This window comes from Mirounga leonina, unplaced genomic scaffold (genome assembly GCF_011800145.1).
Source record: "Mirounga leonina isolate KUSES-001 unplaced genomic scaffold, KU_Mleo_1.0 Mir_101664, whole genome shotgun sequence".
In the NCBI taxonomy this organism is placed as follows: Eukaryota; Metazoa; Chordata; class Mammalia; order Carnivora; family Phocidae; genus Mirounga; species Mirounga leonina.
The window spans coordinates 9,781,633-9,808,774 of NW_023270175.1; the positions used below are offsets into that span (position 1 = coordinate 9,781,633).

Sequence of the window (27,142 nt, forward strand, 5' to 3'; positions counted from 1 at the left end):
GATCCATGCCTGAATGAGTCTCAAAGATGTTATGCTAAGTAAGTAAAAGAAGCCAGATTCACAAGACTAAATACTGTGTGATTCCATTTATATGACAAACTGGGAAAGGCAAGAGTATAGGGATAGAGAACAGATCAGTGCTTACTGGAGGCCAGAATGAGATAAGAGGCTGACAACACAGCAAGTGAATCTGGTTGGTCACAGAAAGGTCCTATATCTTTATCGTGGTGCTGGTGACATGACTATTACAGGTTTGTCAAAACTCAGAACTATACACTAAAGCGGGAGAATTTTTTTCTATATGTAAATTACACCTCAATAAACCCAACCAAAAGTGTTTAAAACTTCAATCTATGTGACTTGGATTACCAACTGGACCCATATTTAGGGATTATGAAATAAGAATGTGCTACAGGACTCCTAGAGGTGACACAAAGGAGTTCTTTTTGCAGCCTCTATTAAATCCTTTGAATGAGGTTTCAAAATGGCCCATCAGGAAAATAAAAGTAACTTAAAGAGAGAAAAAAAAAAAGATATTTACCCTAAGAAATGAAAACTTAGGTTCACACAAAAATCTATAAACAAATGTTTATGGCAGCTTTATTTATAATCATCCCAATCTGAAAACAGTCCAAGTGTTCTCCAAGTGGTGAATGGATAAACAGTGGTACATTCATACCAAAAGATATCACTCAGCAATAAAAAGGAACAGACTACTGATCCATGCCTGAATGAGTCTCAAAGATGTTATGCTAAGTAAGTAAAGGAAGCCAGATTCACAAGACTAAATACTGTGTGATTTAGGGCGCCTGGGGGCTCAGTCGGTTAAGCATCAGACTCCCGATTTCAGCTCAGGTCATGATCTCAGGGTCCTGGGATCAAGCCCCACATCGGGCTCTGAGCTCCACAGGGAGTCTGCTTGAGGATTCTCTCTCTCCCTCTCCCTCTGCCCCTCCCCCTGCTCATGCACATGCACATGCACACACTCTCTCTCTCTCAAATAAATAAATAAATAAATCTTAAAAAAAAAAAAAAAGGCTGTTATACCAATACTTGATTACAGAAAGTTAGAGTTAAGGCCTCTGCTCAAAAACTTAAATGACACTAACATAGCATCCACTGTCTGTAGAAAAAAAAAACATAATAATGACTGCATCTGTTCAGGACTTTGCAGTTTACAAAGTGCTTTCGTATACGCCATGTCATTTGAGTTATTACAAAATACCTCAGAGCAAAGAATACCTCACTAACAGCAACCAAAATACCTCACAGGGCCTCCCCCAGGCACGTTCCCAGGGAGCAGCAAGCCCCAATGGCCAACGTGAGACAAGCTCAGAGCACAACTGTGAAGTAGGGATTGTGAACCCTCAAGCTTCATTTGCCTTCCATCCTCTGAGTGATGCGGAGCCCAGAGGTAAAATTCAGTCCGTCCCTGATAGTAGAAGAGACCAGATTAGAAGATAAGGCTATGGCGTCTCTAAATGACGCAACCCCGGTGGAAGAAGGCGGAGCACACATGTATACAAGCATTTGCACACATTTGCATTCATTCCTGCCCACAGCTGCTGAGAGGAAACGACAAGCTCTCTCTTTTCTAGGGTCCATTTCATTCTGAAAATAGCTCGCTAGAGAGTATTCCTGTAAAATAACAGTCACATTTTTTTCTTATTCCCCGTGCACCCCCTACTTCCTGAGTCCTGGGCCTTTGTTCATCATATTACCTCCTTCTGGGATGTGCTTGTATGAACCACTTCCTCTACCACAAGGCAGTAATTTAAACCCCGCTGTCCTTAAGGACCAGTCCCAAACTTCCCCAACCAGCCAAGCAGAACTCATCACCCCCTTCTGATTTCTACAGCATGCTGCTTAGCTTTCTCTTACAGAACCCATCACCAACTGCCTTATCTCACGGATGTTTGCTCACTTCCGCTCTTAAACTCCTCAAGAGCAGAGACCTTGCCTTACTCAGCTAGGAGCCACCAAATAGCGAGCAGTGTACCTTACTCTATGCACAGGGAGGTCCCAGCATGTTCGCTGACCTGCATCTGTAATCAAGTGTGTCACACATTTCCAGAAAGCACCAAACCAAGAAGAGATACAGAGGTAGACATGGAAAGCAAAAATATTTAAAATAATGAAGCAAAGCTGTGTTTCCCCTTGCACTAGTGAGGGTTGTCCAGAGAAGAAGAAGCAATAAGAGATTTTATATATATAGAGAGAGAGAGAGATATCATATATATGAGATTTTATATATATGTATATAGAGAGATTATATATTTTATATGTATATATAAAACATACAAACATAAAACATTAAATATGAAAATATATTATATATATATATATAATTTTTTTAAGTAAGCTCTACACCCAACATGGGGCTTGAGCTCACAACCCCGAGATCAAGAGTCACGTGCTCTACCAGCTGAGCCAGCCAGGCGCCCCTATATATTTATATATACACATTATATATATTTAAATATAAAACACACACACACACACACACACAGAAAGGGGGGGGAGGGGGGATATAGATTGTAAGGAATTGGCTCACACAATTGTGGAGGCTAGTAGGCTGATGTTGAAGCTTGAGTCCCAAGGTAGTTGGGCTGCTGGCAGAATTCTTTCTTTGGGGTGGATCAGTCTTTCTCTATTAAGGCCTTCAAATAATTGGATAAGACCCACTCACTCTATGGAGGGTAACCTGCTTTACTCAAAGTATAATGATTTAAATGTTAGCCTCATCTAAAAATACGTCGAAAGAAACATTAGAATGTTCAGCCAAACAGCCAAATTGACATAGAAAAGTCATCCTAACACTCCCTTTTTTCTACACAGCACTCCACACCCCCCTCCTCCCAGTCCTTCTCCCCAGTGCTACTACTACAGAGGGAGCTACTCCCTTTAGAAAGGGACAGTTTTATTTAAGGGAAGCTATACAAACTCCTGCTAGGTTCTAACAAATGATAATGTTCCAGAAGCCCAAATGACTAAGGCCATGTAAAACAAATTAACCAATTATGAAATGTTCAAAGGCTCTTTTAAACACCTAAATTGTGTATAATTTATATTGCAATTGATGTTAGTTTTGTTACATTGCAGTACCTTTTAAAAAGTCACAGAGTTCATTTCAAAATAACCTGACTCCTAGAACACAACCCAACATTCTCTTCCTATGCTGCTTTTTCTAAATAAGATCCAAGCCATCTCAACAGAAAGTGAAGTTTCAACGTATCAAGGAAGAAGAAACAAAAGAGAAAAAAACGTTGCAAAATAAAGGATAAGGACTAATCATCTTGGATGCTAAAATCCCCTGATGCTCAAAGAAAAACAAAGTGAGAAACTGTCTTGACTATTTTAACTAAGAATTTTCAAGATTTTATCCACAAATATCTTGTGAACAGAAGCAGAATCTAGCAGACTATTCCTCTATCCACCAAATACCAAACTCTTAGCAGAGCAGAGCCAGACTTCAATCAGGATTTCTCCTGATAGTAAGGACGATCACATTCAAATTTATTAATGCAGCAAATATTTATCGAGTGCTTACTATGTGTTAGGTACTGTGGACAATATAAAGATGTCTCCAGTGGAGAAGACTGGATAAAAGCATAATTGCAAATGAATGCATTACATGCAACTGCTCTCACCCACCAAAGTCACTAAGAGGCTCTAGTAACTAAATCCAAGTAACTGACCACGTTCACTCCTTCCTGACCTGGCATCGCTGGAGCGTGACACTGAAGACTACTCTGTAGATTAAACATTAAACATCTCTTCCACCACGTCCTAAATCCCTCGGTCTTGGTCTCCTGGTTTTCCTCATGGCACAATTTGAGATCTCTTCCTCTCTGCCCAGCTCTCTCTACAATGCTGGTGGTTCACTTATTTCTGCCTTTCTCACTTCATATGCCCACTTTGAGCAAACAATCTCGTGCATTCCTTTGGCTTCAACTACTACCTCTTTGCTGATAATTTCTAAAATAAAAATTTTACATTTATGTTATTTTAAAATTATTTGTCATTGTGGTCAAAAACATGTAACATAAAATTCTTTTATTTTAAGCCAAGACCTCTTCTGAGATCCAGAACCACATAGCCAACTGTCTACTAGATAACAGAGGGGGAACACGAGTGCCTCGATTTTAATGTGTCCCGAACTGAACTCATCATCCTATCTACATGATTTGCTTCTTCCCTCCCCCACTCCTGTTGTATTCTACGGCACTGGGAATGTCGGGTCTTCCACCAACTCAGTGCAAGCCAGAAACCTGGGGCTTCATCCTTTATTCCTTCCCACATTCTCAATTCTTCATCCATTCAAGCTGCGAAGCCTTCAACTGGCTTTCAAATCCATCCTTCCTCCTCTCTCTCCTCTCTATTAGACCTTAGTTCAGACACATTATTTTAGCTTGAATTACTCTATCAGCCTTCTAACTAATCTCCTGATTAATCTTGGGATTTGCTCTCCTTCAATTCTTTCTAGAAGCGACAGCCTGACTAATATTGCTAAAAGGCGACTCAGAAGTCACCCCTCTGCTTACAAATATTGCAGTGGCTCCTCAGGGTCATCAGCATAAAAACTCATCTCTTTGGAGTTATATATAAACCTTTTAGTGAGGACCTGGTCACTTGCTAATTCTCATCACTCTCCACCACCGGCACACAGAGTCCCTAGCTCTGGTTCACGTTTTATCTCCCTTATACGGTTCACTCACCCTGGAATGCCCCTCCGTCCCCCAGGGTACCTAGTTAACTCCTACACATTGTCAAGACTGAAATCTCTCCTCATCACTGATGAAAAGCTCTAAGGACACAGGAAGATGAACTATAGTGTACTGAGCTTGGGAGAGGAGCACAGATCAGAGATACTTAAACAAAAAGCCCCACAGATGGGAAACTTAATAAAAGGAAACCTCATTTAGAATGGAGTCAGGAGGCCAGAAGGGGGAGCTCTCGTGCCCTACCACGGGTGGTCAATGGCAGACCCAAAGGAAGAGACCTACCTTACAAGTTGATACTACTTTAGCTACGACTTTACTACTCCAAAATGAAGAAGAAAGGTTCCCTCCGTCGCCACCACCGCAGGAGAGTCAATGAGAGATTGTCACAACTCAGTCAATGAAAAGCCACTACACCTTGAACTCACCATTTGGACTTTTTGTTTATAACAGCCACCCCCCCCCAACTCTTCTCTTTCCTCTGTTAAAAGAGCGTTCCTCTTCTTTGTTCTCCAGACTTGCCTATGGTTTTGCTTCAGCTTGCTCGTCCCAAATTATAATTTTCCACTATCTCTGAATAAACCCATTTTTGTTAAAACACCTGACAGTGTTATTTCTAAGATTAACATAGGCCACAGAAACAATTCTCCAATCCAAAGGGGATAGACAGAAGTTCTCAAAGTATTATCTTCTGTCCTACTGTTCATCTGTGTAGTACATTCCATCGGTAACTCTCAACACATGCAGTGACCCTCTAGAAGGTAAAGGGAAGCTTAGACAGAGATAATTAAAAGTGTACATGGTGGGGCAGGAGGAAAAAAATCAAAGAAAGGGAACCAGCTACACAAACCCACAGATACCTTCTCCAACTTTTATGCTGCAAGCGCAGGGGCAGTAAAATAAAAAATGGATTTACTAGAGTCCAGCCTTCAAACATATAAACTTAGGGGCAAAGAGCCTGTGATGTTTACAACTTGATAAATTCTTATAAAATCACCAGTGGAAAATGTTTGCCATGGTCATAAATTCAATGACCAGCTTGAAGGACATATGGAACTTACCATAAAGGGAAGTCCATTTGTCCCCACGAGCTCCTATACCAAGCAGTGGCATGATCCGAAGGAGTGGGATCATCCATGGGATACATGCTAACAGTCACATAACTGAAGAAAAAGCAAACTATTAAAAGCACTACAGTGGAACCGCTGTAACAGGATGAAGCCAACCAACTTACTGTGCTCGGTGAAATACATAGGAACGTCTGCTGCCAGGTCAGACTCAGAAATAGGCATCTGAAGAGGCTCTGGACCCTCTGAAAACCAGTTTGTCCCCAATCCCCAAGAGTGGCTGAACTGAGAAGAGCTGACATATTTACGGTTGAGGTTTTTACTTCAACAAGCAAACCCTTAGGTAGAATCCACGTTTCCGTTGAGGTCATAGTATCCTCTGCACCAAAGAGAGTCCAAAGAAGAAATAGCTTGTAGCAGCTTATATAGGTAGAACAGTCCAGTAATTCAGCAGGTTGCTCGGTCTGTGACTATCAGGAGAACTTCAAGTAGGAAAAAAGCAGGAAATATAAGACAAGGGAATCAGAAGGGGGACTTTTTTTCTCATCTCCACTCTGCTAAAAGGTCTAACTCTGAAAAAGTTAATTCACCTATAAGGAGCTGAGCTTCCTCATGTATCAAGTGTACTGGGGGTGAGAAAAGACAGCTAAAAAAATCTTCTAAGGTCCCTCCCAGCTTTGAAACTAGATGAACTCCCTGACAAATACACAGGAGGTGGAAGAGAAACAGGCAAACATGAAAACTATCGGCAAGGAAGACAAATAGGTACTGACAGCTGGTAGAAGTGAGTAAAAATTATATAGGGAAGCTGGATATAAGGAGTCAACATAATATTATTAGTCAAGAAGCTTTAGCCATTGTTTTCCAAACACCCTTTCCCCTAACCTTCAGAATTATTTCCTTCATTCTTCTAAGACCTTCTATGGTTACACACCATATTGGGAGAAAACTGAATTACAAATGATGTGGTTGCTTTCCCCAACAGATAGAGCTGAACGTCCAGTCAATCTACCGTTACTCCCACAGCCAGGTGTGTGCAGGGAGGATGTTACTGGGGGAAAAGGAGAAGAAAAAAGCAGGAGGGACAGAGGATTCTTTCTCCTTCTGACCACATCAGGATAGAAGTTTCAATTTACAAGAAAGGCAAAAAAATTCTAAACTTTTATGCAATACATAGCTTCAAAACATACATAAAACAAAAGTGGCTGAACAATACTAAGAAACTGAAAAACGCACAGATTAGAATATTTTATTTTATTTAAAGATTTTATTTATTCATTTGAAGAGAGAGAGAGAGGCGGAGAGAGCACAAGCAGGGGGAGAGGCAGAGGGAGAAGAAGACTCCCCGCTGAGCTGGGAGCCCGATGTGGGGCTTGATCCCAGGACCTGGAAATCATGACCTGAGCCAAAGGCAGATGCTTAACCATCTGAGCCACCCAGGTGCCCCTAGAATATTTTAAACCACCTCTCTCGGTAACTGATAGAACAAGCAGACAAAAATAATCTGGTAAGATTACACATACTTTGAATCCAATTATCCAGTTTAACCTATTGAGTATACATGGAACATTATTTCATCAAATGGAGAAAATACCTTGTTTTTACAAGCACACACAGAATATTTGCAAAAATTGACTACATACCAGGCCATAAAGTAAGTCTCAACAAATAGCAAAAGGACTGAAAATCCAAGTATATTCTAGGGGCACCTGAGTGGCGCAGTTGGTTAAGCATCCAACTCTCGGTTTTGGCTCAGGTCCTGATCTCAGGGTTGTGGGATCGAGCCCCAAGACAGGCTCTGCACTCAGCAAGGTGTCTGCTTGAGACTCTCTCTCTCTCTCCCTCTGCCCCCCAACTAGTGCACTCTCTCTCTCAAATAAATAAATCTTTTTTTAAAAAAGTATATTCTATACTCACTATGAAATTATGCTAAAAATCAATAAGTGATAACTAAAACCATCCAAGTTTGGATATCAAGAAACACTCCTAAACTACACATAGGTCAAAAAAGAAATCACGAAAGAAATTAGAAAATGCTTAAAATGGAAGAAGAACAAACACAACACAGCAAAACTTGTGAGGTGCAGCTAAAGCAAAGCTTAGAGGAAAGCTTATGATATGGGCGCCTGGGTGGCTCAGTCAGTTAAGCGTCTGTCTTCAGCTCAGGTCATGATCTCAGGGTCCTAGGATCAAGCTCCACGTCAGGCTCCCTGTTCAGTGGAGAGCCTGCTTCTCCCTCTTTGTCTGCCTGACGTTCCCCCTGCTTATGCTCTCTCTCTGTCAAATAAATAAATAAAATATTAAAAAAAAAAAGAAAGCAAGCTTATGACCTTAAGTGCTTACATTAAAAAAGAAAGGCCAAAAAAAAAAAAAAGACTAGGCATCCAATGTAATAAGGTAAAAAAAAAAAAAAAAAAAAACCGACGTAAAAAAATTTTCAAAAAGTATACAAATAATAAAGAGCACAAAGGAATGAAATAGAAAACAAAAATAATACAAATCAAGAAAGTCAAGAGTTGGGATGTTGGGGAACAGGAGCAGTTAGCCTAATAACAGTGCCAAACCTCTGGCAAAAAGAGACAGCATGAAATATTAGGAATAAAAGTGAACATTACAAATGCTGGAGAGATTAAAAAGATAACAGAAAAAAAACTGTGGGGAAACAGATATGTGGAAGCATAAATTGATGAAATTTCTCCAGGAGGCAATGAGGCAATATATTAATCAAAATGAAAAATTACACATATCGTTTGATGTGGTAATTCTACCGCTTAGAATGCTGTCTCACAAAGCTGCATGGAAATGGATGCGCAAGACAGTTTGCAAGAGATATAATTACAGAGTCTACAACTAATCCAAATGCCCTGAGTAGGAGACAATTTAAATAAACTACAGAGCATCCACATGATGGGTTACTATGAAGTTATTAAAAATAGGAAGGTAACACGCCACATAAACGTGTGTACATGAATGTTCATGGCAGCATTCTTCATAAGAGCCAAAAAGTGGAAACAAGCCAAATATCCATCAATGGATGCATATATAAAAAATTCTGCAATATCTATCCAATAAAATGTTATTCAGCCATAGAAGGAATTAACTACTGATACATGTTAGAGAACATAAAGGAACCTTGAAATCATTGTCCTAAGTGAAAGAAGCTAGACAAAATACACCATATATTGTATGATTCTATTTATATGGAATGTTCAGAATAGGCAAATCCACAGAGACAGCAGGGTGATTGCCAAGGACCGTGGGTGTGTGTGTGTGTGTATGTGTGTGTGGGTGTGTGTAGTGTCTGCTAATTTTGTGAACAAATTTTCAAAAAAACGACTAACTTGTGTACTTGAAAAGGGTGAATTTCATGGTATGTGAATTATATCTCAATTGTTAAAAATTATATAAAGTAGGTATTTATGTCCTGACATGGGAAGATCTGTAACATATATTAAATCATTTTTTAAAAAGCAAAGAGCAGTTTCTCTATCATTTGTTCTCATTTGTATGGAGTCAGTTAAGCATCTGCCTTGAGGAGGGGGGAAAGATGGCGGAGGAGTAGGGGACCCTATTTCAACTGGTCCCCGGAATTGAGCTGGATATCAACCAGACCACTCTGAGCACCCACGAAACCAGCCTGAGATGTAAGAAGATCTGGATCTCTACAAACAGAAGATCATAGGCGGTTGGTTCCAAGGTACGAAGCGAGGAGCCCTGATTCCACGGGCAGATATCGGAGGATAAACGGCGGCGGGAGGGAGCCTAGATGTGGGGATCCTGCACCGCCGGTGAGTGACAGCCTCGCACTGCAGGTGGGCACAGACTCGCAGATGGGTAGCGTCGGGAAAGGACTTTAGGGCAGCCCCCGGGGTGGAGAACCAGACTGGCGGGGTCGCACGCACACACGAACTGCAGTCCCCAGGACAGGACTCCAAGTGGCAGAGTCGTGCGCGCTTGCGACCTGGGAGCGGCTGGCGGTTTTAGAAGCACAAAGGGCAGAGACGGGCCCCGACCTGGAGGCAGGACTGGGAGCGCTGCGGAGGGGCGCACAACCCAGGCCCTGCAGTTTAGAGCAGAAGGGACAGAAACGGAGACGGTATGGCCTGGAGAGCTCACTGAAGAACAGACTGAGGTCTCTGCTCTGAGGCAGAGGGTTGGAAACGGTCTCTTCTGCTCTGACTTGAGGAAGAGACACGGAAAGCCACCAGGGAAAGGCGCCAGAGAACAAAAGCCCCAAAGACTGATTCCCACTGAGCCCATCCCCCGCCACAGGGGCGCAGGGCAACTCCGCCCAAACAGGGTTGCCTGAGTAACAGCACGGCGGGCCCCTGCCCCGGAAGACAGGCTGGGAAAACGAGGCCAGCAACCCTAAGGTCCCAAGAAAACACATGCATCTTGCTTGGGTTCTGGTCAATAATTTGGACTCTATACATTCCCTCAAACACCCATCAACAGAATGACTAGGAGGAGGAGCCCCCAAAACAGAAAAGACTCAGAGATCATGACTTATGCTGCAGATTTACAAATGGATGCAGATATAACCAAGATGTCGGAGATGGAATTCAGGCTAGCAATTGTGAAGACAATGGCTAGAATGGAGAAATCAATTAATGGCAACATAGAGTCTCTGAGGGCAGAAATAAAAGGGGAATTGGCAGAACTTAAAAATGCTATCAATGAGATCCAATCCAATCTAGATAATCTAACAGCTAGCGTAACTGAGACAGAAGAGAGAATAAGCGATCTGGAAGACAGTATAATAGATAAAAAGGGAAAAGAGGAGGCCAGGGAAAAACAACTCAGAATCCATGAAAATAGAATCAGAGAAATAAGTGACACCATGAGGCGTTCCAATGTCAGAATCATTGGAATCCCGGAGGGAGTGGAGAGAGAGAGAGGGCTAGAAGATGTATTTGAGCAAATCGTAGCTGAGAACTTCCCTAATCTGGGGAATGAAACAAACATTCGAGTCCTAGAGGCAGAGAGGACCCCTCCTAAGATCAAGGAAAACAGGCCAACACCCCGGCATGTAATAATAAAATTTGCAAATCTTAGAATTAGAAGAGAAATAATTAAAATTAGAGCAGAAATCAATGAATTAGAAACCAGAAACACAGTAGATCAGATCAATGAAACTAGAAGTTGGTTCTTTGAAAGAATTAATAAGATTGATAAACCACTGGCCAGACTTATCCAAAAGAAGAGAGAAAGGACCCAAATTAATAAAATTATGAATGAAAGGGGAGAGATCACGACCAACACCAAGGAAATAGAAACAATTATTAGAAATTATTATCAACAACTATATGCCAATAAACTGAGCAATCTGGATGAAATGGAGGCCTTTCTGGAAACCTATAAGCTGCCAAGACTGAAACAGGAAGAAATGGACAACCTGAATAGGCCAATAACCAGTAACGAGATTGAAGCAGTGATCAAAAACCTCCCAAAAAACAAGAGTCCAGGGCCTGATGGATTCCCTGGGGAATTCTACCAAACATTCAAAGAAGAAATAATACCTATTCTGCTGAAGCTGTTTCAAAAGTAGAAACAGAAGGAAAACTTCCAAACTCACTCCATGAGGCCAGCATTACCTTAATCCCCAAAGCAGGCAAAGACCCCATCAAAAAGGAGAATTTCAGACCGATATCCCTAATGAATATGGATTCCAAAATCCTCAACAAAATCCTAGCTAATAGGATCCAACAATATATTAAAAGGATCATCCACCACGACCAAGTGGGATTTATCCCCGAGATGCAAGGGTGGTTCAACATTCGCAAATCAATCAATGTGATAGAACACATTAATAAGAGGAGGGAGAAGAACCATATGGTCCTCTCAATTGATGCAGAAAAAGCATTTGACAAAATACAACATCCATTCCTGATTAAAACTCTCCAGAGTATAGGGATAGAGGGAACATTCCTCAAGCTCATAAAATCGATCTATGAAAAACCCACAGCGAATATCATCCTCAATGGGGAAAAGCTGAGAGCTTTTCCCTTAAGATCAGGAACACGTCAAGGGTGCCCACTTTCACCACTGTTGTTCAACATAGTACTAGAAGTCCTAGCAACAGCAATCAGACAACAAAAAGAAATAAAAGGTATTCAAATTGGCAAAGAAGCCAAACTCTCTCTTTTCGCAGATGACATGATACTTTACGTGGAAAACCCAAAAGACTCCACCCCCAAATTACTAGAACTCATCCAGCAATTCAGTAATGTGGCAGGATACAAAATCAATGCACAGAAATCAATTGCTTTCTTATACACTAACAACGCAACTGTTGAAAGAGAAATTAAAGAAATTAAAGAAGGGCTGGTATCCAAAATCTATAAAGAAGTTCTCAAACTCAACACCCAAAAAACAAATAATCAAGTCAAAAAGTGGGCAGAAGAGATGAACAGACACTTCTCTGAAGAAGACCTACAAATGGCTAACAGACACATGAAAAAATGTTCATCATCATTAGCCATCAGGGAAATCCAAATCAAAACCACACTGAGATACCACCTTACACCAGTTAGAATGGCAAAAATGGACAGGGCAAGAAACAACAAATGTTGGAGAGGTTGTGGAGAAAGGGGAATCCTCTTACACTGTTGGTGGGAATGCAAGTTGGTACAGCCACTTTGGAAAACAGTGTGGAGGTGCCTCAAAAATTTAAAAATAGAGCTACCCTATGACCCAGCAATTGCACTGCTGGGTATTTACCCCAAAGACACAGATGTAGTGAAAAGAAGGGCCACATGCACCCCAATGTTCATAGCAGCAATGTCCGCAATAGCCAAACTGTGGAAAGAGCCGAGATGCCCTTCAACGGATGAATGGGTAAAGAAGATGTGGTCCATATATACAATGGAATATTATTCAGCCATCAGAAAAGATGAATACCCAACTTTTACATCAACATGGATGGGACTGGAGGAGATTATGCTAAGTGAAATAAGTCAAGCAGAGAAAGTCAATTATCGTATGGTTTCACTTATTTGTGGAACATAAGGAATAACATGGAGGACATTAAGAGAAGGAAGGGAAAAATGGGCTGGGGGAATTGGAGGGAGAGATGAACCATGAGAGACTATGGACCTGAGAAACAAACAGGGTTTTAGAGGGGAGGGGGGAGGGGGGATTGGTTAACCTGGTGATGGGTATTAAGGAGGGTACGTACTGCATGGAGCACTGGGTGATATACGAAAACAATGGATCATGGATCACTACATCAAAAACTAATGATGTATTGTATGGTGACTAACATAACATAATAAATTTTTTTAAAAAAAGAGGATATATGTACCTACTTTTATTTGCATAGAAAACACCTGTAAGCATAAAGACAAAAATAAAAAACTAATAGTGTCTGCCACTAGAGAGAGAAGACTTATTTTTCATGGATACTTTTTGGGTTTTTTTAAAGCATTCTGCTATGTGTATGAGTTACTCTATAATAAAGACTAGAAAGCACCTGAAATGTCTGTACTGAGAAGGAACATTGGACATTACTGTATTGACCACTACTAGAAATTAAAACACATTCATATTTGTTATAGCGGGAAATCTCCAGCACACAGGCTAAATCTGGTGTTCTGCTTCAATTCTTCTACCCATGAGGGATCCGTGGACTAAACTGTTAGTCCTATAGACACCTCTGGTGAAATACAGTGATGCCTAATGTAATATATAATCCCAATAATGAGAATGTTACTCCACAATGATAGATTTTTTAATGTTAGATATGACACTTTAGTTCTCTAAAAATCAAGAAATATAGGATTTCTGTGTCAAGTGAGGAAAATAAAATATTTAAACGATGCTTGTGTCTCTAAAGCTTAGGCAGCAATTGAAATAACTTAAATAATAAAATCTTAGGGTCCAAAGGGAACTTAATAGATCATCTAGATCCCACCACCTACACAATGCTTAATTCTCCTATAAACTATCATTCCTGTCAAGAGGTCAGTGAGCCTTTCCTAATTCACTTCCAGTGACAGAATTCTCTGTACCCTGAGATGACTCATTCCATCATTCAAGGGCTTTATTAGAAAATCTCCCTTCTTGGGGCGCCTGGGTGGCTCAGTTGGATAAGTGACTGCCTTCGGCTCAGGTCATGATCCTGGAGTCCCGGGATCGAGTCCCGCATCGGGCTCCCTGCAAGGAGTCTGCTTCTCCCTCTGACCCTCCTCCCTCTCATGCTCTGTCTCTCATTCTCTCTCTCTCAAATAAATAAAATCTTAAAAGAAAAAAAGAAAGAAAGAAAATCTCCCTTCTTTCTGCTGTAGGCTTGAGTGGCTGGTGTCGAGATGGGCAAGTTCATGAAACCCGGGAAGGTGGTGCTAGTCCTGGCTGGACACTATTCCCAATGCAAAGCGGTCATCCTGAAGAACATTAATGATGGCACCTCAGACTGCCCCTACATGCTCTGGTGGCTGGAATGGACCACTATCCCAAAGTGACAGCTGCCATGGGCAAGAAGAAATTGCCAAGAGGTCAAAGATCAAGTCTTTTGTGAATGCTTATAACTAGTCATCTCATGCCTACAAGGTACTCTGCCGATATCCCCTTGGACAAAACTGTTGTCAACAAGGGTGTCTTCAGAGAACCTGCTCTTCAATGCAAGGCCACACGAGAGGCCAAGAAGGTCAAGTTCCAGGAGAGGTACAAGACAAGAATAAATGGTTCTTCCAGAAGCTGCAATTTTAGATTGGTTTTGTTGCAGTCATTAAAAATACCCCCCCCCCCAACAAACAAACACCACACACCCAAAAGAAAATCTCCCTTATATTGAGATGTCTAGCTCTTTTATGTGCTGTCCTCATCGAGCCTTTGTCATTTCTTGTAGAGAGCACAGGCAGAGTAGACGTAGCACAATTCTTAAGGCCCTGGGATTTCTGGAATGGTCCATGAGCATTGGCTTCAACTTAAAGTCACGGGCTAGAGTTGCCTCTAATAATCAGAGCACCGGCCCATCCTTTGCAGCTTTGAAGCCAGGCACGGACTTCTCCTCTCTAGCCATGAAAGTCCTAGATGGCATCTTCTTTCAATAGAAGGCTGTTTCATCTACACTGAAATTCTGTTGTGTAGTGCAGCCTCTTCGGTACCGATCTTAGCTAGACCTTCTGGATGACTCGCGGCAGCTTCTCCATCGGCACTGGCTGCTTCCCCTGGCACTTTCATGTGCGACAGATGACTCTTCCCTTAAACCTCGTGAACCACCCTCTGCTGGCTTCACACACTTTGCTTCCACAGCTTCCTCGCCTCTCTCAGCCTTCATAGAATCGAAGACAGTTAAGGCCTTGCTCCGGGTTAGGCTTTGGCTTAAGGGAATGTCGTGGCTGCTTGGATCTTCTGTCCAGACCACTCAAACTTCCTCCGTAGCCACAGTAGGCTGTTTTGCTTTCGTATCATCTGTGTGTCTTTTTATTTCCTTCGAGTAGCACTTTTAATTTCCTTCGAGAACTCCTTTTTTGCATTCACAAGGAGGCTGTTTGGTGCAAGACGCCTAGCCTAGCTTTCTTTCAGCCTGTCTCCGCTTGAGACATGCCTTCGTCACTAAGCTTCATCATTTCTACCTTGTGATTTAAAGTGAGAGCCATGTGACTTTTCCTTTCATTTGAACACTTGCCGGCCATTGTAGGGTTATTAATTGGTCTAATTTCAATAGTGTTGTGTTTCAGGAAATAGGGAGGCCCAAGAAGAGGGAGACTGGGGAACATGTGGTTCCCCATGTTGGAGCAGTCAGAACACACACAACATTTATCAATTAAGTTCAGCATTTATATGGATGCGGTTCATGACGCTCCAAAATAATCAGAATAGTAACATCAAAGACCACTGACCACAGATCACCATACCAAATATAAATCATGAAAAAATTTGAAATATTGCGAGAATTATCAAAACGTGATACAGAGACATGCAGTGAGCAAATGCTATTGGAAAAATGGTGCCGAAAGACTTGCTCCATGCAGGGTTGCCCCCAAACCTTCAATTTATAGAACACAGTAGCTGTGAAGTGCAATAAAAGCAAAGTACAATAAAATGAGATGTGCCTGTACAGAAACACTTTACGTCAGGCTAAATAAATTATGAAAAATGCTAAACCAAGCACCACTGTCTACACTTTTATCCTACGAACCTAAGTTTTCAAAATAAAAACCAGTAAGCTCAGGGATCTTTTTCTCTAGAAGAGCTTGGAAGTAAGGTTTCTGACTTCTTTCCTTTTCCTTATGTATTCATAGGACAGAACTGAAGTAGATTTTTTTGAAATGACGTATATTTTTAAATGACTGAAGAATTACACTTCACAGAACTTTATCTGACCATCCTTTATGAGCACAGTAGCTTTCTACCACATTCCATAGTTTCTTTTATCCTTGCCATCTCCCCCACTAGAATTTTGGAGGGCAGGCTCTGGGTCTCAGTCTCCCCTCGTTGTACCAGCTAGTGGAAAACACAATGGCCCCAGGATCAGGGCATCTGAATTTGAGCGCCATTTTTTTTTCCAAGTAGTTGTTACCTCTCCCAGGTCTGACAACATCTCTGGGCTTCAAGTTCTTTGTCTCTAAACTGAGAGGATATATATGTTCACATTCGGCTCTGAATATTTCATTATATTAAGTCAAATTTTAGCTCTGGGGCCATCAATGGCCCCTTCTAGCCCTATCAGCAGTATACATCAACTCCAAGAGCAAAGGAAGGCTTTGCCCCTGCTATTATGTTTGTAGCCATGTTCTCGAACTTCCTTAAGAGGCAAACAACAGAAAAGACAAAGTAAAATCACAGTGAGATACTGAAGTACAGAGGAAATTCACTGCTAAAGCAGAAAGTCTTTCAATCAGTCCAATCTATATTTATTGTTTCAGGACATGTAAAACAGTAATGTATGCCAATACAATATGTCTCTAAAGGATTTTAAGGAGAGTTATGTGTTTGCCAGTTAACTAATGCTGCAATAACATGCAAGTTTAATCATTACTTAAGCATTATAATTACATTACTAAATTCAGTATGACACTAGTCCCGCACTCTCACTCTAAGATTTTATCCTCTGTGAAATCTGCCATCTATACATCCGTCCTCTTTTATTGCCCTTACCTCAAGACAGATTTGTTTAACATATGTAAATTCTTAAAGGTATAACAGACTCTTGAATGTGAGGTACATGGTTCTTAGAATTAGCACTTTGCCTTAGAAACTAAAGAAATGTTGCCTATATAAAGATACCTTTAAATAATATTACTGCCAAAGTAGCAAGATGGCATACAAAGCTACTCCAAAAAGTCTCCGGTTGTAAGTTCTGAGATGGAATTAAACCTTAACAACTAGCAAGAATTCAAAAATACCAAAAATAAGTCACACTTCTGCTTTGGAAAAGATGAAGTAGATGTGTGTTTCCCTATTCCTCCTACAAAGTACCACTAAAAACCATGGACATTATATATAAAACAAATACAAGAAAGCTCTGAAAGGTGGAGAGAAGAGGCAGACTGGCCAGGGAACTCAGGACCCAAAGAACAACACAGTGGTGAGTTCCATGAGCTTTCTACTAACCCCATATATTCCACCTGTGAAGCCAAAGAAGCTGAAAACCTAGAAATGACAATGAGCACAGAGGAAAAAAGGAGCCCTAAAAAAAGCCTGTTCACCTAGCCAAAGGATCAGGAAAGGGGCAGCTTAGCAGGACAGAACACTTTTAGGTAAGAACTGTTCTATTCCAGCACGGAAAAAATGTAACTATACCCACATCAACAGAGACTTAGTAGGGAACCGAAACTTCCATCCTCACAAGCCTGTAGGGAGGCACACTTACCCTGGCTGGGGTGGTGTAAGAGAAGCCTAACTAGAACATCAGAACTTGCACCACTGCCCCGTGGTAATGTGGTTATCCCCCACCAGGGTGTCCGTGGAGGCCATGTGCAGAGCGGTAACAATGCACTCTTACCCTTCTCGGTCAGGGAGGTATCACTGGAGGCCTAATGGGGAACCAGTACTCCCACCCTCACCCATCGGTAATGAGGAGCTGACCCCTCAAGTGTCAATAGAGGTCAACTGGGCATCTGGACACCAAGACCCACTTGGCAGTAATGGGGACCGTTGTCCCCACCCCTGACAGAGTGGTGCCAGAAGAAGCTGGCTAAAACAGAAAGTGTCAATAAAACTCCAAATCTCATGACGTGCTTAAAATGTCCAAGTTTACATCCAAAAAAATCACTCATCATACCAACAATCAAAAGGATCTCAAGCTGAATGACAAAAATAAATAAATGTCAACATCAAGATGACAGAGATGTTAACATTATGTGACAAAGATTTTAAAGCAGCCATCATAAAAATGCTTTAACAAGCAATTATGAACATGCTTGAAACAAATGAAACAGTCTCAGCAAAGAAATAGAAAGTCACAGCAAAGAAATAGAAGATATAAAGAAGCACCAAATGGAACTCTTAAAACTGGAAAAATACAATAACTGAAAATAAAATACTCAGCAGATAGGCTCAGCAGCACAATGAAAGGGGCAGAAGAAAATAATCAGCGAACTCAAAGGCAGAATAATCCTAATTACCCAACCTAAACAAAAGGGAGAGAAAAAATAAACAGAACATCAGGACTTGGGGGACTATAAGATTTAACATTCATGTCATCAGAGTCCAAGAAGGAGAGAAAAATAGGGTACAGCTGAAAAAGTACTCAAAGGAATAATGGTTGGAAACATCCCAAATTTCAAAAGCCTACAGATTCAAGAGGCTGTGCGAACCCCAAACTAGGTAAATCTGAAAAAATCTAATCTAATATACATCATAGTCATACTTTTGACAAATAAAAATATCCTGAAATCAGAGGGAGACAGAGAAGTGCCACCTTGCCTACAAGGGGAACAATTCACACGACAGATTTTTCATCAGTAAACCTTGGAGGCCATAAGGAAGGGCACACAAGATTTTTCGAATGTGGGAAGAAAGGAACTGTCAACCCAGAATCCAATATCCAGCAAAAATTTCCTTCAGGAATGAGGGAGAAATCAGTCTATTCTCAGATAAAGGAAAACTAAGAATTTGTTGACCTACTTTAAAAGAAAAGCTAAAGGAAGATGTCTAAACTGAAAGGAAATGATAAAATAAGGAATCTTATAATATCAGGAAGAAAGAAAGAACATGGTAAGAAAAATATGGGTAAATACAATAGATTTTCTTTCCTTCCTTATTCTCTTGAATTGTCTAAATTGTGTTTATGGAGATGGAATAGTTCTATCTCTTGATCTGGAGGTGGTTACATGCATATATAATGCGATAAAATGGTGTAAAATTATAAACACATTGTACCAATGTTAATTTTTTAGGCTCTGATAAAATACTATAGTTACATTGGGGAAAACAAGGTGAAGGCACAGGTTTTCTTTCTTTCTTTTTTTTTTTAAGATTTTATTTATTTATTTGAGATAGAGAGAATGAGAGACAGAGAGCATGAGAGGGAGGAGGGTCAGAGGGAGAAGCAGACCCCCTGCCGAGCAGGGAGCCCGATGCGGGACTCGATCCCAGGACTCCAGGATCATGACCTGAGCCGAAGGCAGTCGCTTAACCAACTGAGCCACCCAGGCGCCCATCTTTCTGTACTATCTTTACTAGTGCCTGAAAATCAGTAATTATTTCAAAATAAAGTTTTTTTAAAAGTCTAATTAAAATCAGGTTATTTCCTAAGTAATAGTGAGGCAATTTAAAACTTAAGAGTTAAGGTAAAGTCATCTGAAGCCTGCTGGTTAATTTTTGTCATTTTCTTTAGTTATTTGTCCAAATAATTGACAACAAGTAATTCACCTGACAAAAACGTCCCCTATTCTTTGATAACTATTAAGTTGCTGATATTGTCACTTAGCTCATTCTTTTGATATTTTTTCTTCTGTAGATGTTTGCTTTAAATAAAATAGCTGGAAAAATTTTAAACTAACAGCCAAAATGCTTTTGAAAATCATATTATACTATTTATATAAAATAATAATAGCTAGCATTCATTGAATCTTACAATATTGTAAGTACTGTGCTAAACACTCACATGCATTATTTTATTTAATTCCTTTTTTTAAAAGATTTATTTACTTATTTTAAAGAGAGAGAGTGAGAGAGAGCGGGGAGAGAGGGAGAGAGAGAGGATCTCCAGCAGACTCCCCACTAAATGCAGAGCATGACACACGGGGCTCACCTCACGACCCCAAGATTACGATCAGAGCCGAAATCAAGAGTCACAAGTGTAACCCACTGAGCCACCCAGACACCCCTTTTTGATTCTTATAAAAATTCCTTGTTTTTAGGGTGCCTGGGTGGCTCAGTCAGTTAAGCGACTGCCTTCGGCTCAGGTCATGATCCTGGAGTCCTGGGATCGAGTCCTGCATCAGGCTCCCTGCTCGGCAGGGAGTCTGCGTCTCCCTCTGACCCTCCTCCCTCTCCTGCTCTCTCTCTCATTCTCTCTCTCAAATAAATAAAATCTTTAAAAAAAAAATGAAAAAAAAATTCTTTGTTTTCTCCATTTGAAACAAGGTAACCATGACTCAATGAAATTAAGTAACTTGCTTTTTTTTTTTAAGATTTTATTTATTTATTTGACAGAGAGAGAGATAGCGAGAGCAGGAACACAAGCAGGGGGAGCGGGAGAGGGAGAAGCAGGCTTCCTGCCGAGCAGGGAGCCCGATGTGGGACTCGATCCCAGGACCCCGGGATCATGACCTGAGCCGAAGGCAGACGCTTAACGACTGAGCCACCCAGGCGCCCTAAGTAACTTGCTTATTAACACACAAGTAGGAAGTGGCAGTCTAATTTTTTTTTTTAAGATTTTATTTATTTATTTGACAGAGAGAGACACAGCAAGAGAAGGAACACAAGCAGGGGGAGTGGGAGAGGGAGAAGCAGGCTTCCCGCAGAGCAGGGAGCCCGATGCAGGGCTCGATCCCAGGACCCTGGGATCGTGACCTGAGCCGAAGGCAGACGCCTAACGACTGAGCCACCCAGGCGCCCCATGGCAGTCTAATTTTAAATCAGGCTTAGAGCTGATACTCCTAACCACTACTATAATTCTTAAGTCCACAGTGATTAAGTACTGTTTTTATATAATAAACAGCATGTGTGCTGATGTCTATTGAATGATTCCTATTAAATAACACACTGCAAATTACTTTAAGTATTCCAATTAGGATTTCAATCACACTGGGAACTAGAACAAATAAATGTTTTTCAATATATTATAGCTAAGAGATCATGAGAACTGGTTTTAGGTCTTAAAGGCACATTCAATACCATGACTTCCCTACAAGAATAATAAGTCTTATAATAGTGTATGATGCTAAAACTGGTTGTTACAGATTTTCATGTTTTAATCAAGGCATAAAAAGTTTATGATGGGCTAAAGGTTACCAAATTTGGGGCGCCTGGGTGACTCAGTCGGTTAAGCGTCTGCCTTCGGCTCAGGTCATGATCCCAGGGTCCTGGGGTTGAGTCCCGCATCAGGCTCCCTGCTCGGTAGGGAGTCTGCTTCTCCCTCTCCCTCTGCCCCTCTCCTCCCCGCCCCCCACTTGTGCTCTCTGCTCTCTCTCATGTTCTCTTTCTCAAATTAAAAAAATCTTTTTTAAAAAATCAAGTTTACCAAATTATCTAACAGAGTGGGGGGTTTGGGGTCAGAGAAAAAATACACTCCTTTAGTTGTTAAAATGCTTTTAATTTTCAAAAGCCAACATACAGTTAACTTTAAATCATGGTGAAATACAAAAATACTATACACTAGGTATTGATACCTTTAACTGTACAATATCTGAAACAAATACTTTTGGGTGAGCTTCCTAAAAGTGTTTCACAAATATGCTAGGCTCAAATAAACATAACTTAAATGAACCTTCATTTAACTGAGATTTTTCCCTGTAATTCTTAGGAGAAAGATAAATAATACAAACTATTCTAATATAGAACCTCAAAAAATGATTAGGTATTCAAGATATGTTTCTGAAGCTATACACTTAGACACTTTCAAAAGTCTACGTGAAGCCCATCCACAGGTCCCTTCACATCCACACATTTATCACCCTTAAAGAAATACACTCATTCCAGACTATAAAAAATGCTTTTCATTTTTGGATAAAGTTTAACTTAGTGTATATCTCTGACTAGTGTTCCCTCTTGGCTTCTGTTTTGTACCAAAATACAATATTGCATTTTAGTTTTCTAAAGAAAACATTTTTAAAAAAATGGTTTCCAAATGCTTTGAGAGGGTTCATGCCGCTTCACGTTAATCGGCTGGACTGACAAAACAGCAAGGCCTGGTGTTGCAGCTGCTACCACGTTCTCAGTTACTTCCGGAATTTGTACGGTTTATTGGCGTAATGTGAGAGTTTATACAATTATCTACAGTATGTCATGTCATGACTAATACATGCACATTGTAACAACACAAGCTTGCAGCTTGGGCTTACTGTTTCCATTAAGAAGAAAGCTGACATGTTAATTATCATAGGAACTCGTGATGGTTCATGTTTTCACCACTGAGCGAAAACTTTAGAATCCATTAAGTTCATTTTTTTTTTAAAGATTTTTATTTATTTGACAGAGAGAGACACAGTGAGAGAAGGAACACAAGCAGGGGGAGTGGGAGAGGGAGAAGCAGACTCCCCTCTGAGCGGGGAGCCTGATGCAGGGCTCGATCCCAGGACCCTGGGATCATGACCTGAGCCAAAGGCAGATGCCTAACGACTGAGCCACCCAGGTGCCCCAAGTTCATATTTTTTAATCGGCATATTAGACCAAGTGCCAGTTTCATGACCCATTTAGCCTTCAACCCAGTCCATCTACCAGTCAAATAAAACATGCAAAAATCATTTTCATTATATCAGTCAGTGCCAGTGGTCTCCCTCCGCAGCACGATATTCAAGTCCCTCCATTTTCTGACTCTATTTTCCTTTTTCTCTTATTACTAAATACCATTTAATGGAACAGATCCCAACAGTCACCTGTACATCCCCATATGTGCACTTTTTTTTAAGTGGGGGTGGAGAAGGAGTGAGAGAATCTTAAGCAGCCTCCACACCCAGCACGGAGCCCTACAAAGGACTCCATCTCATGACCCTGAGATCATGACCTGAGCCAAAAATCAAGAGTCAGAGGCTTAACCGACTGAGCCACCCAAGCTCCCCTTATATGCGCACTTTTATTCACACATTCCCTACACCTGGAATATCCTCTCATCTCAAAATCCTTCGCAGCTATCAAGACTCACCTCAAAAACTAAGTCTGTGGTTGAACCTACCTTGACTAGTCCAGGCTTCTCTGTTCCTTGGGCACTTTTTTCTCAATCACCTTTTTCATGTCTGTACATATCATCTATCCAATGACATTGCAAGCTCCTTGAACACAGAGGCCCTTGAGCAAGTGATTTAACTTTTTCCTCTCCATTATATTATATACCTTTTTAAAATCAGTAGGGTTGAATGGAATGATACCTAGGGCTCCTCCTCGCTCTAAAATTTTACACATCTGTTTCTTGTATCCCCTAATATGTGTATATTTTAGTCATCTGATAAATATTTCAAACTGTCTGTTTGAGTTTACCAATACCTACTATAAACTTACCCAGTGCTGGCTACTGGAGAATATTCTAAGTATGGCAATTTCCAAATGGCAAAAGAGCTGCCAGCTTAATCAAACAGCCATAATTAGTAAGCCAAATGTTCATTCATTCGTTTTCTCACTCAACAAACATTAGTTAAACATCAGGGCCAGGGGGCGCCTGGGTGGCTCAGTGGGTTAAATGTCTGCCTTCAGCCCAGGTCATGATCCAGGGTCTTGGGATCGAGTCCCACATCGGGCTCTCTGCTCAGTGGGGAGCCTGCTTCTCCCTCTCCCGCTCCCCCTGCTTGTGCGCTCTGTCTCTGACAAAAAAATACAATCTTTATAAAACAAAAAAAGCATATCGGGGTCAGGTGTCATAACAGACAACAAAGAGGTAACTGACTTGGCCCTTGCCCTCAAGTGACTCACAATCCAGTGGGAGACACAGAGAAGTAAAAGCACTCATTATAATAAAGGTTGCTAAAGAAAGGCACAAATGATACTATACAAATATATGAAAGAAACAACTGGCAACAGCTGTGAAGTAGAGGAGGCTCAAGGAAATGTTCCCAAGATGGGTGACAACTAAACCCCTGAAGGACAAAAAGTAGTTATCATTTCAGGAAAAGCAGCAACTACAAAAGTGTGAGGGTAAGAAAACACGGAAAGTTTGCTGAAGTGCAGTTTACAACGCGATGTTAGGAGAGGTGAGAGAGGAGCTAGAGGGATAGGCAGGAGCCAAAATCTGTCATGCAGACGAGTTTGGATTCTAATCCTGAAGCAACTGAGTACCCAATATTATGAAAATAATATCTCCAGATAAGTCCTAAAATTGTACATCAGAAACCGTGTACAGTAGAGACTTTGAGTTGTCCCCCAGTATCTTTTCTTCCTTTCTAAGAAAGTAATCATCATTTTAACTGGACACATGGCTACGTAGTTAAGGACCACATTTTCCAGCCTCCCTTATAGCTAGGTGTCATCATATGACTAAGGTCTGGCCAGTGGGATATGTGAGCAACCGTGATGTACACGTCTGTTAAGTTAGATCCTTAAATGGAAGGAGTGTCTTATCTCCTGCCCCTTCTGCCATCCCTTTGGTTAGAATAAGAATGTGATAGGGGCGCCTGGGTGGCTCAGTTGGGTAAGCATCTGCCTTCGGCTCGGGCCATGATTCCAGGGTCCTGGGATTGAGCCCCACGTCAGGCTCCCTGCTCAGCAGGAAGTCTGCTTCTCCCTCTCCGCCATTCCCCACTCTTGTGCGCTCTCTCTCAAGTAAATAAATAAAATCTTAAAAAAAAAAAAAAAAAAAAGAATGTGATAGTGAGTTAGAGCAGCCAGCTCAAATCACAACATGGAGGATGCTTTTTGAGGACAACAGAACGAGAAGAACGAGCCTGCGTACCTAATAATTGAGGAGCTGCCATCCAACCCTGATGTGGGAAAGAGCAAGCTTGTTTAAGGCACTCTATTTGGGGGCCTCTGTTACAGCAGATAACGTCTATCTACATGAATATAACGTCTATCTACATGAATATACAGTGGAATTTAAAACTGGATCTGAAGGATTCAAGAACTGCTCATACCTACAATAACACCAGACAATAGAAAAGGAGTTCTAAAAATAAATACATAATAGACAGAGAGATAAGGAGTTCTAGAATTCACATCTTTCAAGTTTAGTGAGCATGTATAGGTTATCAGAATGTCATTATGTTTCTTAAATTCCACATACGAGTGAGATCATATGATAATTGTCTTTCTCTGACTTATTTCAGTTGGCATAATACCCTCCTTCACTTAGCATAATACCCTCAAAACAGAGGATCATAGGGGAAGAGAGGAAAAAATAAAACATGACGAAATCAGAGAGGGAAACAAGCCATAGGGACTCTTAATCATAAGAAACAAACTGAGGGTTGCTGGAGGGGAGGGGGAGAGGGGGATGGGGTAACTGGGTGATGGGCATTAAGGAGGGCACGTGATATCATGAACACCGGGTATTATATAAGACTGATGAATCACTGACCTCAACCTCTGAAACCAATAATATATTATATGTTAATTAATTGAATTTAAAATAAAAAAAGAATGTCATTATGTTAAAACAATGCTAAGTAGTAAACATGAATAGAAGACAAAAATGGGTTGTCAACACGAATTACTTGCATAATGTGGTTAGGACAGTACAGCAATGGGCTCATGTTAATTCATGGTCCTAAAATTATTATTCCAGTATTCAAAATCAGTTTTCTAAACTGACAGAAAAGTTTCCATTAACAAAGATAACACAGGAAAGGAAGTAAGAGATCTACACCTAAATTTACCAGTACCCATGCCCCTCAAACTAAGGAAATTGATCTTTCAGGTTCTCAAACTAGTTAAGTAAAAGTGAATAAGTCTTCAGGAATCTCAGGTTGCCCTCTCCTACCATTCCTAACACAACAACCTACACATAGGAGCCTAAGAAGCCCTTTGGAGGTACCCCACTATGGCCAAGCCTAGACTGCCAGCATCCCATGCTGCCTTCTATGGTTGATATCCACCCCTCTCCAACCCCACCATATTGAAAATTACTGTCATGGTCAGGTTCTTAGTATCTTTCAATAATTACATATCAAGTAAACTATTCCATGTTAATGAATAAAGTTTAGAGAAGACAGCACCAGGGCTTTCTATAAACCTATTTTGATCTGGTACAGCAAAAGTACCTAACCTTCACTTGGTTAGGCTATTTTTTAAAAAGTAGTTCTGTTGGAGAATGCCTGGGTGGCTCAGTCAGTTAAGTGTCTGCCTTCAGCTCAGGTCATGATCCCGGGGTCCGGGATTGATCTCTGCATCCAGCTCCCTGCTCAGCGGGGAGTGTGCTTTTCCTTCTCTCTCTGCCCCTCCCTACTCTCATTCTCATTCTCTCTCTCTCTCAAATAAATCAATAAAAAAAACCTTTAAAAAGAAAAAAAGTGGTTCTGGTGGGGCACCTGGGTGGCTAAGTTGGTTACATCTGACTCCTGATTTCAGCTCAGGTCATGATCTCAGGGTCGTGAGATCGAGCCCCGCATCAGGCTCCACGCTGGCAAAGGAGTTTGCTCAAGATTCTCTCTCTCCCTCGCCCTCTGCCCCCCCTCTAAAAAAGGAAAGAAGGAAAGAAGGAAAGAAGGAAGGAAGGAAGGAAGGAAGGAAGGAAGGAAGGAAGGAAAGGAAGGAAAGGAAGGAAGGAAGGAAGGAAGGAAGGAAGGAAGGAAGGAAGGAAGGAAGGAAGGAAAGAAAGAAAGAAAGAAAGAAAGAAAGAAAGAAAGAAAGAAAGAAAGAAAGAAAGAAAGAAAGAAAAGGAAAGGAAAGGAAAACAGTGGTTCTGTTAACTAAAACTCAAAACCCAAACTAACAAAAATCTTCAGAAGCCACAGGTGTAACCAACTAGTGGAAATGTCCAACAAATCGTTAAGACTTCAGTATGTATGGAAGTAACATTTTTCACACAGGCAGGACCACTAGGTGCCTGTCATGTCATCCTATGGCATGGAAATTACCTATTCCTATACAAGTCCCTTGGCAGATTGTATTTCCACTAACTGTGTTTCTCCGGTTGAAAATTAAACGATTATGGTCACAGCTGTGAGCTTATTATTTCCATTAAGTTACTGGAAAGGGATACAGGGAACAACCAAGAAAGTACTTTGGACTCATAAGAATTAAACAAGGGTTTATAACTAAGGGCAGCACTTCAGCTTGATGGAGCCAGAAACCAACTTTCCTTTTCCTCCTTCCAGT

The 27,142-nt window shown here is 41.0% G+C and overlaps 1 protein-coding gene and 1 pseudogene across 3 annotated transcripts in view; one reads left to right on the forward strand and one right to left on the reverse strand.

Moving 5' to 3' along the window:
- KLHL13 (kelch like family member 13) overlaps positions 1 to 27,142 on the reverse strand; it is a 204,619-nt gene that overhangs the window by 156,559 nt on the left and 20,918 nt on the right. The gene's annotated exons all lie outside the window — the stretch shown is intronic.
- LOC118012279 lies at positions 14,095 to 14,494 on the forward strand (annotated as a pseudogene).